Source organism: Benincasa hispida, chromosome 1 (assembly GCF_009727055.1).
Source record: "Benincasa hispida cultivar B227 chromosome 1, ASM972705v1, whole genome shotgun sequence".
In the NCBI taxonomy this organism is placed as follows: domain Eukaryota; kingdom Viridiplantae; phylum Streptophyta; class Magnoliopsida; order Cucurbitales; family Cucurbitaceae; genus Benincasa; species Benincasa hispida.
The window spans coordinates 56,898,257-56,910,448 of record NC_052349.1 but is presented as its reverse complement, the minus strand read 5'-3'; positions in this window follow the sequence as shown (position 1 = coordinate 56,910,448).

Genomic DNA, 12,192 nt, shown 5'->3' with positions numbered 1-12,192 from the left:
CAAGATAATCTAGTGGTAGTGTCCGGTGGCTACTTGTTGTTGTTCGAGGGTGTTCGCGTTGTTCGACACGTTCATGAACAATCGAGAGATTTACTTGAAGAATGGTTCTTCAAAGATATAGTCTCTTGATCCTTAGTTTTTATTTTCAAAGTATGCTGTAATTTAAGTTTATTGCATAATCTGTTTTGTAGGACCATAAACGCATGAGTTCATTCACAATGGGATTTGGACGATCCGCTACTGCTCAAAGGTCCTCTGTAATCAGAGTTCCTTCATCTGTGTCTTGCGAAAAAATTTAAAAGAGAGGTATAATTAGCAAAAAATAGTTATTCTTCCTAAAGCTCATTATGAGTGGATGCACTTGAGGCTACAAGATTTAAAATCAATAAATGATTACAACTCCACATTATTTAAAATCAAATCGAAATTGTTATTATGCGAAGGGAAAAATATTGATGCTGATATGTTAGAGATGACATTTTCTACATTTCGTGTCTTACATATGCTCCTACAGTAGGAATATCAAGCGAAAGGTTTTAAATAGTATTTTGAATTAACTTCATGTCTTCTCGTGGCCGAACAAAATAACGAGTTATTGATGAAAAATCATAAATCTCAACCAACCAAAATGACACCATTTCCTGAAGTGAATCCTGTTAATTTTAATAATAATCGAGGTCGTGGTCGTGGTCATGGTCGCGGTCGAGATCATGACCGTGGCAGAGGAAGAAATAATTATTATTTTTCTGGTGGTTGTTTTAATAATTCAAATTTCAAAAGAACCACACAAAATGATGATCACAAAGAAAAAGCTCTACAAGATAAGAGTTTAAAAAGTATTGAAAATAAATGCTTCTGATGCGGAATGACTGGACATTGGTCACATATCTGTTGTACGTCAAAACACTTAGTTGACCTCTATCAAGCCTCCCTGAAGGAAAAAGAGAAAAATGTGGAAGCAAATTTTGCTTATTAGGATAATGACATATTTGACTCATCCTATATGATAAATTTAGATGTGGCGAACTTCTTTGAATCTTCTGAAGAGAAGATTGGCGCAGTTGATGGAACATCAAGTGTTTCTTTTGATTTTGAGAATATCTAAACTTAATGTTATCTATCTTCATTTTTTTAGTAACTTTTGTATACTTTAAGTGTCGTTTTTCTTATTGCAATTATTTTCTTTTAATGAAGAAACATTGATCATTTTAATATGTTAGGTGTTTCAAAAATGATCAAAGAATATCTATATCTGGCAAAGTGCAACTACACACACAGTACTTACAAATAAAAAATACTTTTCCAAATTGACAATGCTGAAAGCCAAAGTAAATACAATATCAGGTTCTACAAACTTGATCGAAGGTTTTGGAGAAACAAATATTATTTTACCTAAAGGAATAAAAGTTACAATTAACAATGCATTGTTCTCTAGTCAATCAAAAAGAAATCTTCTAAGTTTTAAATATATACGTTGCAATGGTTATCATATTGAGACTGATAGTAACAATAATGTGGAATATCTATATATCATATCCACTATCTCAAATGAAAAACGTATATTGGAAGAGCTGTCTACTTTATCTTCTGGATTGTATTATACTCATATACAAGTAATTGAAACATATGCAACAATGAATCTGAAGTTCACGAATCCAGACATATTTACAATTTGGCATGACCCAAGGTGATAGGCACTTCTCTGTCAGCTTCATAATATAATATGATAAAGTCCGCAGGGAAGATAAACTTATCCACTTGCACGAGTACATCCTTTATTTTGCCCTCGGGATGCATTATCGATCTATCGGCCAACTGTAATGTGATCGTGGTTGGTCTTGCGTCGCCGATATTTAGCTTCTTGAAGATCGACAAGAGCATTAGATTTATGCTCGCCCCTAGATCGCATAGCGCGTTTCCGACCTTCATCCCTCCTATTGAGCAGGACAATGTAAAACTCCCAGGATCTTTCATCTTGGTGGGAATGTTGGTTTTAAACAGCGCACTGCATTCATATGTTATCGCAACTATTTCATTCTCTCCGATCTTTCTTTTGTTAGCAAGTATATCCTTGAGGAATTTTACATAGCTCGGCATCTGTTCCAGAGCTTCTATTAAGAGAATATTGATGTGTAATTGTCGGAGAACGTCCAAGAACCTCTGAAATTGCTTACTATCGTCTTTCTTCTTCAGCCTGAACGAGAAACATGGAGGATCTCGTCGTACTTCTTGTTTATTTGGCTATTCGTTGAGGTCCTGTGCTTATTGTGTTGTAATGACTGAAGGTTACGTTGATTTAGAATTCAAGTCCTGATGAGTTTCATCTCTTATGAATGTACTTACTTCTGAACTGGTAATTTTGCCATAACTGGTTGATTGGCCATCATCGACGGTTAATTCCACTGATCTTGTTATTAAATCTGGTACTGATGGCACAGGGGTTGTTGTCTTACCACTTCTCAAGTCACTGCCTGACATTGCTCTTTACCTCGTGGCCCCGATGCTCCTGAACTGCTGAGCAGCGTACCAGGCGCTTTATTCTTCAACTCAATCGTAATGTTCAATCTGTTCTTCCAAATCCCTAAGGGAGGCAGCTTGCGATTGTCTAATTGCCTCGCTCTTTTCGATATAATGTTTCAATGACGTCTCCAAAGACGAGGTACTGCAAGAGGTATCAGATAAGAACGTTGGTCGTAGGGTGGTATACTTTGAGAATTACCTGGGCTATGGTCCGGATTAATGAAGACCGGAGGGTTGCCTCGATTCCCTTGATAATTGTTCTGATGAAAACTGTGGCTCCCCTGGTTGTGATTCCCATCCCAACTTAAAGTTGGGTGATTCTGCCAACCAGGGTTGTAGGTGTTGCCAAACAGTTCATTGTAGACAGGATATACGGGCTGTTGATTCCACGGGTAGACTTCTGCTGGATGTCCTTCTCCACATTGAATGCGATTCATTGTGGCCACGTGTGTCAACGCATTAACTTGCGCTGAACCTTGAGAGAGATATCTTTGTTGATTAACCATAGTCTATAGGAGCGAGGTCATTGTGGTCATCTGGTCTACCAGTGTGCTCATTGCATCAGTTGGCACAACGACATCTTCTGCTATTTCTTGTTCCAGACCTCTTTCCTCGAATACGGTATCAATCCACTCATCTGAATGTGGCGAGATGCGATCCAAGATGTCTTTGCTTCCGTATATGATCTGTCCATTAATCCTTCTGCTACGGAGGCATCAGCAATTGGTTGCGTTGGTTGGTATAAGCCATTGTAAAAAGTCTCCATCTGAATACCATCGGAAATCCCGATATACGGACAAATCTTCACTAATTGTCGGAACGCACCCAGGCGGTGCTCAAAGTTTCATAACCCTTTTGTTCAAAATTAAACACATACCTCCGTCTCCTTGAGTTGACGGTTGAAGGGAAGAATCTATTCATGAACCTTTCGACCAACTGGTCCCATGCGTTAATCTCAAATGGCTCTAACGACTGAGCCCACCTCTTTGCTTTATCTGGCAGTGTGTACGGGAAAAGATATAATATAAGTCCTTCCTAAGTTAAACCAGGCATGGAGAATGCGTTGCACATGTCTATAAAGCTCGTCAAATGAGCATGCGGGTCTTCTCCTTGTAATCCTCCGAATTGCCCCACATTCTGAATCATCTACAGCATAATCGGTCGTATCTCAAAGCTTACATTCTCCTCAACCATGGGTCTTGAAATTCCTGGCAAGAAGTTATAAAAATCCGACACCGCATAGTTCTTCATAGGAATGTTGCGGTCAGCAGCAAGAAATATGGAGTCTTACGTTGGCCAATTTTCCCATTGATTTCCTGCGGGTGCCTCGTTATTGTTAGCCATGCTTTTTCACTGTTTTAATTCGGCCCTGATGTGCTCTTGTGCGAAAAATACACTGGATCTCTGGGTCAGCTTAGAATTTCTGGATCACTACAGTACTCATAAGCCATCAGACTGCTCTTCGTGATAAACAGCCAGTACAAAGAGATTTGTCCTACAAAATATCACAAACATATTCAACACTAACCGTTACCAATCCTCGGCAACGGCGCCATAAACTTGACACGCAGAATTTGATGAATGTAATGTGCATGCATGATGATGTGCTACAAGCTCATGTTGCCATAAACTTGACACGCAAAATTTAATCTTATGTTGTGTTGTTGCTCATGCACACTTTATGCAATACTACTTCTAGATGTATGCATTATTAATGGAATGTTTGTAGTTGCTATGCCTTGTCACAAGTTTCTTTACGTTGAAACCAAGTATAATTCTACCACAAGTTTCTCGGAGTGATCCGAGGTCGAACACAGGGATTACATAGTTAATGTGTTACGTTTGTGATATATGCGACCGGGGGGTTTTCAATTAATAAAAGTTGTGTTTATACAAATATTTAAAGTTGCGGTAAAGTAAAGTTACGGTAATAAAATAAAGTGCGATAAAAGTAAACCTAAGCTATTATGATACAAGATACAGGATACTGATACATGATACTGAATTTGAGACTGACTATGAAGATTATACAAAGAGGAGTGTTATGCGGTGACAAGTCTTTATGTATGAAACATAAATATAAAAGATAACTAATATAAACATCACAAGTTCATTGATTCCGTTAAAGACATAACTACGATTCCACTTTTCCTTGGCGTACACCTCTCGGTGGTCGGTCATGTTTCCACATCTCTGTGGTGAAACAGGGATGAACGTAATGAATGCAAGGTTGTTTCCATCTCTGGAAGTACTTCTCGCTTTAGTTAACGCATTCTTCCAACCTTCTCTCGACAGGAGGAATGGCATCTTCACTTTTGCTCTCACAGGTGAAGATGTCGTCTAACATGCTTTAGCTAAACATATTCATTTCTTAAGCACAGATTAATTTATTTGTTAGATTCATGCTAATTACCAAGGGATTAAGAAAACATCATGGAGAAAGCAATTAATGGAGGAACGGAAATAGACAGAAAGATGGAGATGAAAATGATCATGACATTCAATACTAATATTTAGCGCCTGATACATGGTGCGAATGATAGATTAAGAAGATGAATACAATTGATGATAAAGAGATAGAAACAAATACAGAAAAGTGCCAACGTCTTGACATAGATCTGGACGGTGGATGTGCTTGTCGGCGGATGGGGTGAATGTAGAAAAGAGCTTCCCTCTCAGGCTTGCTCGTCCGGTAGAAGTGACTTTGGTACAGAGCTTCAACGGCGGGGATTGAAAGGATTTGTCCTGAGACTCACCTCTCGGCCTTGTCTCTTAAATCTTCTCAGATCTTCTCCGATCAGGCTCTTCAGACCAATCTCTTTCTCAATATACAAATATCAAAATATGCCCGTATTAAGTATATTTTCCAATAGAATTTCAGAGGCTATTTATAGGCTCCGCTTTGACTCTCTGACTTGTGGACCTCACTTTATTGTTATGGAAATTCTGGAAATGGTGGAGTGAATATTCCTTCTATTACGCAATCAATCCCGTTAGAAATGCACAACGATCAGTTGTACACGTGTCAGGATCCTCCACAATTGCGTTGCTCTTTTGTATCTTCGATCGTTTGCCTGCATGTGGTATTGCTTTTTATTACCACATGTGGTTGAAGTTACATTGATCGCTTAGCTCTTGATTGATTATCGCATGCGTCATCATTGCGTTGATTGTCTATTCATTTCTGAATGATTGGCGCAATGCAACGTAGATGCGTTGTTCTTTTCTCTTGAGCCATGAACGTCTGTGGTGACTTGATTTCCTGCAAAATAAAATTTAAATATTCTTTTCTACCATTGCAATGGTGTTAGTGGGTGTATTGGCGACAATTTATAATTCTTGCATTTCTTAGCTAATTTCTCTACAATTGACGCAACTTTCCTTTCTTTTGGCCGCAATATCTAAATAAAGCAGTATAAATAACTTGTATTTCTACAAGTTATCATATGCAGACATGCTATTTTGCATGCAGGGTCACTTGTACGCATTAGGCCAATAGCTTATCATAAGTACTCGCAATTACAATTAACTTATGATCATTGTTAGCTCTCAAAAAGAGCTATTATTCCTAGCTTAATTCTGGCTCGTTATCGGATTTTACATGTTTATTTTCCTATTTTGTAGGTACTAAGAAATCATGAGGTGGAATTGGCGATTTGGGGCCAAACGAGGTTGATTTGAAGCAATTAGGAGTTGATTTAAGCATTCGGGCTTCAAAGGAGTTGAGATTGCCAAATTGCCATTGAGTAGGTCAACTATCGAGTACCATCGAGTCAAATTCCACCAAGAAAACAAGCATTAAGCACCGAGGAAATGAGCAACGGGTATCGAGTAAGCAAGCAGCAAGTAACGAGTTTCTGGCAGAGCACTCAACGTCGCAACGCTCTTCAAAAGCCTTAGTCCAACGCTCATTCGATGCTAGAAGACAGTAGCATCAAGTGCAACGCTGGCCCAAGCATCTTGGCACTCCGGAATTGAATCATCATCAGCGTTGCAATGCATCTCAACGCTCGAGCTGCAACCCTGTAAGACAGTACATTCAACATTGCAATGCCCTTTCCAAGCGTTGCAACGCTACGATGGTTGACGGAAAATTGTTGAATGTGTGGCACAAGAAAGCGTTAGATACATAAAATTGCAACGCTTGCCCAGTGCTCTCCAATGCGTGTCGCAGCGTTGCAACGCTATTTCCCAGCTCGCGACGCTGTGCACAACTATATAAATATTGTGTTGGTGTTCAGCATTCAACAGACAGAGGAGAAAAGTTCAAGCAGCCTTCTAATGCATCCCTGTTGCTAAATACTTCCGAATAGAGTTAATTCTGAGAGTCAGTTCAGTTTTAGGAGCCATTGAAGCCAAGTTGCCGATCGATCATCGTCATAGTCAGCCTCGACTCTTTCCTTTGATCATTGTAACTCCAATATGCCTTTTAGAGGCTAGGTAATTTTCTTGGGATAGTTTGTATGTCTTAATTCTTGAAGTTTACTATTTAATTTATTCAATTGTTGTGAACCCTTTGGGTGGATTTGATTTATTAATAATAGAATTTCGATGATTTTTTCTGACAAGCTAATTTATTGAATTTCTTGTATGCAAAATCATTCTATCCTGTGCATAATTGTTTGATTAAGTTATACGTATTAGAATCGCGTGTTTAGGGTCTAGACTTTTTCTGGCCAAATTAATGTATGTCCTAGTACAATCCTTCCCAAATAAATCATGCTATAAGATGTGGCTATCCGGCTTGTAGTATGTCTCGACAATTGAACTCTTACTTAATGTTTTTCAGTTTTAACTTGTATGTTGCTGAGAAGGAAAAGTTTTAAACTGAACTAGGGCTGATTTAGATTTTTACCAAAATTGGCTAATTGGGCTATTAGAATTTCTAATAGGTTAAGGGGTTCAATTGAAGAAATTTAACTAGTATCTAATGATAGAAAATAAAAAGCATACAAACTAATCCCAAGATTTTCCATCAATTTGATTCAATCCTCTCTTCTTTGATAGCTCTTATTTATCTTTCCCTGTTTGTTTTTTTATTTTAATAAACAAAATTTAAGAATCATCAAAACCCCCATTTTATTTGGAATTCATAGATTGGTCCAAGTTAATTCAACAGTCTCCCTGTGGATTCGACCTCGATCTTACCACTATGTTATGTTTGTAGTATAAGTCTTCGACTGGTGAAAATAAATATCTTTGCTCGGGCTGGGAGCGAATACGACATGCTAGTCCTGGAGTCCGAACAGTCATGAGCCAAATATTTCCCATATGAGATTTTTTGGATGTGCAGTATATGTTCCAATTGCTCCACCACAACGCACTAAGATGGGTCCTCAAAGGAGGTTAAAAATATATATAGGATATGATTCCCTATCAATTATTAAATATCTTGAGCCCCTAACGGGTGATGTATTTACTGTACGATTTGTTGATTGTCATTTTAATGAGACAAATTTTCCAACATGAGGGGAGAAATTAAAAAGTTGGAAAAATAAATTACATGGAACGCATCGTTATTATCTCATTTAGATCTCCGTACAGATCAATTGGAACTTGAAGTTCAGAAAACAATTCATTTACAAAATATAGCAAATCAATTATCAGATGCATTTATAGATGCAAAGAAAGTAACTAAGTCACATATACCAACTACAAATGTTCCATAAAAAATTGATATTCCAACAAAACAAGTTGTCACTAATGAGTCTAGAACACGCCAGAAGCGTGGTAGACCAGTGAGTTCCAAAGATAAAAATCCTCGAAAAAGAAAAATAATTAATAATCAAGAAGACTTGACTGAGGATATAAATACTCATAAAGAAATCATTGACATGATTAGTGAGGAAGGTGAAATATCTATAAACAATAATGAGATTTCAGTAAACTATGTCATGATAAGAAAAAGATGGAATCGAACTAATGTAATTATTGACAAAGTTTTTGCGTATAATATTGTGTTTGATATTATATCTGAAAATGAGGATCCTGAACCAAAATCTGTTAAAGAATGTTGACATAGAAAAGATTGGCTTCAGTAGAAAGAAGCAATCGAGGTAAAATTAAACTCACTTTCAAAATGTCAGGTTTTTGTACCAGTAGTCCAAACACCAGAAGGTGTTAAACCTGTGGGATACAAATGGGTATTTGTGAGGAAAATAAATGAAAATAATGAGGTCATAAGATATAAAGCAAGACTAGTTGCTTCACAAAAATCTGGTATTGATTTTGAGGAGACGTATTCTCCGGTGGTGGATGCAATTACCTTAAGTTGACTTGACTATGTATAAAAGTTTGGATATACATCTTATGGATGTAGTCACTGAAGGAAATCAAAACAGAGATCCTTTGAGCAGCGGAAGTAGATCGTTCCAAATTCTATTGAGAATGAACACAACAATTACAGTCCTAAGCGAAAATGAACAAATTATGCATAAATAGAAATTATCGCATGCTACAAAAAAATATAAGGGATAGAGTATGCGTACCTTTGAAGAACTATTCTTCAAGTATCCCTCTACCGATTTCCTATACATCCAACAATACACTCGAACGTGACGAACGGAACAACCAACAGCACGAACAACTGGATGCACCTCAAACCCAATCGAGTCCAACTCGATCCTTGAACTGAATTAGAACACTACCACAAGTGTTACCTTGGTATTCTCGGTGTGAGAATCCAGGAGTTGTGGGCTCTATATGATCTTAGATTGAGGAAAGCAGGAGGTAGAGGATCGAGCAAGTGGGAGATGAAGACTATCTATTGTATAGACGATGTACTCGATCATTTAGAAGATGAAGCCTATCATATAGACTTTACTACTCGATCGCATAGCAACGATCAAGTGAGTAACTATTGCATAGTCAACTCGTAGCTCAATCGTGTATGCTGTCAACACTATCACTTAGTAAAAACACTTTTTACTTGATAGCCTTTTTTCGTGAAATTTTCCGGATGAATCAACTCTCTAATTTTGGAAAACAATTTTTCTTTTATCTCACGGTTATCATAAAACTTCCAATAACCTCTCACTCAAAACAGTTATTAAAGAAAAAGAATTAATTATCATATAATTAGTATATTATAAATAAATATGATAACCAACTTATATATTATATTTATAACCTATAGTTTTAATATTTCATCATATGAAACATATAAACCATAGTTATTTTTCTATTTTATGGTATTTTATATAAATCATATTTATATTAATTCATCTAAATAATGTATCTAATACATCAAATCAATTATATCACATATAATTGAATTTCCTCTTGTTAATTTGAACACTTCAAATCAACCAAAAATCTGATTCTCAACTTGAACCCATTGAGCTACCAAGAGGACCTCATGGACCTATAGCTTGAAGCTCCAACAGTACGTAAATAACTGACTAAACTCTTTAGTCACGAGATCTACTATCTGTTAACTGTTGGTCACTCCACGAAAGACCGACAGTTGCACTCTTTGCACTACATATATATTTCTGTGTCCATATGACCAATCAACAGTGTGATAACTCTTCACAAATCGCTCGTAAGTACAGTTGGGCTAATTTACCACTTCGCCCCTATAGTTACATCTAACTCTTTAAGTACCACTGATTTCTCTAATGAACAATAAGTCATAGTCCTACTATGACTGGGTCCTCTCTTCCAAAGAGAGGGTGTGGCCACTATGTTCAAGACCCGGAATCAACCCTTAAGGGAGCAATTTATCTACTTACCCCTACTTCGAGGAAGGAGTGAATTCCATATTGTGTAGCTAGGTTCTCAGCTCCCCAATCAAACAAATCCCCAAAAAGGTAGACTTATTGAGTTAACAATCTAGCCACATTTACCCATACTAATCAAAGGACCGCTCTCATAGGCAGGAGTTTCCAACTCACTCAGGATTAAGGTCATGGCACCTATGGTCATTTTAATGAAATGTAAGTCTCAATTATCAACAACGTTATATAAAGAGACTAATCATTTTGTGGTCTGGTCTTATACAAACTCTTTGTATAGGATATCCCCGCTCGCATGTCTCCACATGAATGGTCAGGATCAGACCATTTGTAGCACTGAAGAATTTGAGATGAAAGATCTCGGAAAAAACAAAATTTTGTCTTGGTTTGCAAAATTGAGTATTTAGCAGATGGAATATTTATTCATCAATCAACTTATACAGGAAAATTTTAAAAATATTTATTATGGACAAAGCACATCCATTAAATATTCCAATGGAAGTCCCTTCATTGGATATAAAGAAAGATATATTTCAACCTCGAGAAGATATGAAGAACTTCTTGATCCGTAAGTACCATATCTTAGTGCAGTTGGTGCACTTATATATATTGCTAATAATACAATACCAGATATTGCATTTTCAATAAATTTATTAGCTAGATATAGTTCTTATCCTACAAAAAGACATTGGAATGGAATTAAGCATATACTCCGTTATCTCGAGGAACAATCGATATGGGTTTATTTTATTCAAATAAATCAAATTTTGATCTAGTTGGTTATGCAGATTCTTGATATTTATCTGATCCACATAAAGCTAGATCTCAAACAGGTTATCTGTTCACATGTGGAGGAACTGCTATATCATGACGATCGGTAAAAATAGACTACAACGGTCACTTCCTCAAATCATGCTGAAATTCTTAAATTCATGAGGCTAGTCGAGAATGTGTATGGCTAAGGTCAATGACTTAACACATTCGTGAAATGTATAGCTTGTCTTCTAATAAAAATCTTCCAACAATATTATACGAAGACAAAACAGCTTGCATAGCCCAAATCAAAGGAGGATAGATTAAAGGAGATAGAACAAAACATATTTCACTGATTTTTTCTACACTCATGATCTTGAAGAAAATGACGACATCACTATATAACAAATTTGTTTTGAAGGATAACCTGGCAGACTTATTTACAAAGGCATTACCAACCACAACTTTGAAAAATTGGTGCACAACATTGGAATGTGGCGACGTAGAGATCTTAAGTGATATTTTCATGAGAATGAGTAAATATATTGTATTCTTTTAGAAGTATGTATTATATGAAATATGTATTCTTTTTCCTTCATTACGGTCTTTTCCCATTGGGTTTTTCTTAGTAAAGTTTTAACGAGGCATATTTCATATATATATGGGCATCTAAGGGGGAGTATTTATGAATATTATAAAAATAAATAGATGTCCATTGTTTAGTGTCCTAAAAGTATGTATCACCTTTCATGTTGTTTCAGTGTCTTGTTAATTATTCATGTTGGTGTCCATGTAAGTCCACATTCTACTTGCCACTTTGCCTATAAATAGTGGCATTTGGTAGATCTTAAAATCACATATACATTGGTGAGAATTCCACTTCAAAATTCCACTAATTTTTCATATTATCCAATTTTATAATTTTAGTTCTTTTAGGTTATATTATACTTTTATATTTAATATTATTATATAAACATATTATTATATTATATTTTCTCTATACTCGTATTTCGTTGTGCTTCTCAAATTCACAATAATATATACATTTTTTCCTTAACACACACACACACAACTGCAATTTTCTCTATACCCGTGTTCCGTTGTACTTCTCAAATTCACAAATAATATATAATTAAGAAAAAAATATTCGATCCCAAACGGAAAATAAAACTCAATAATTTAA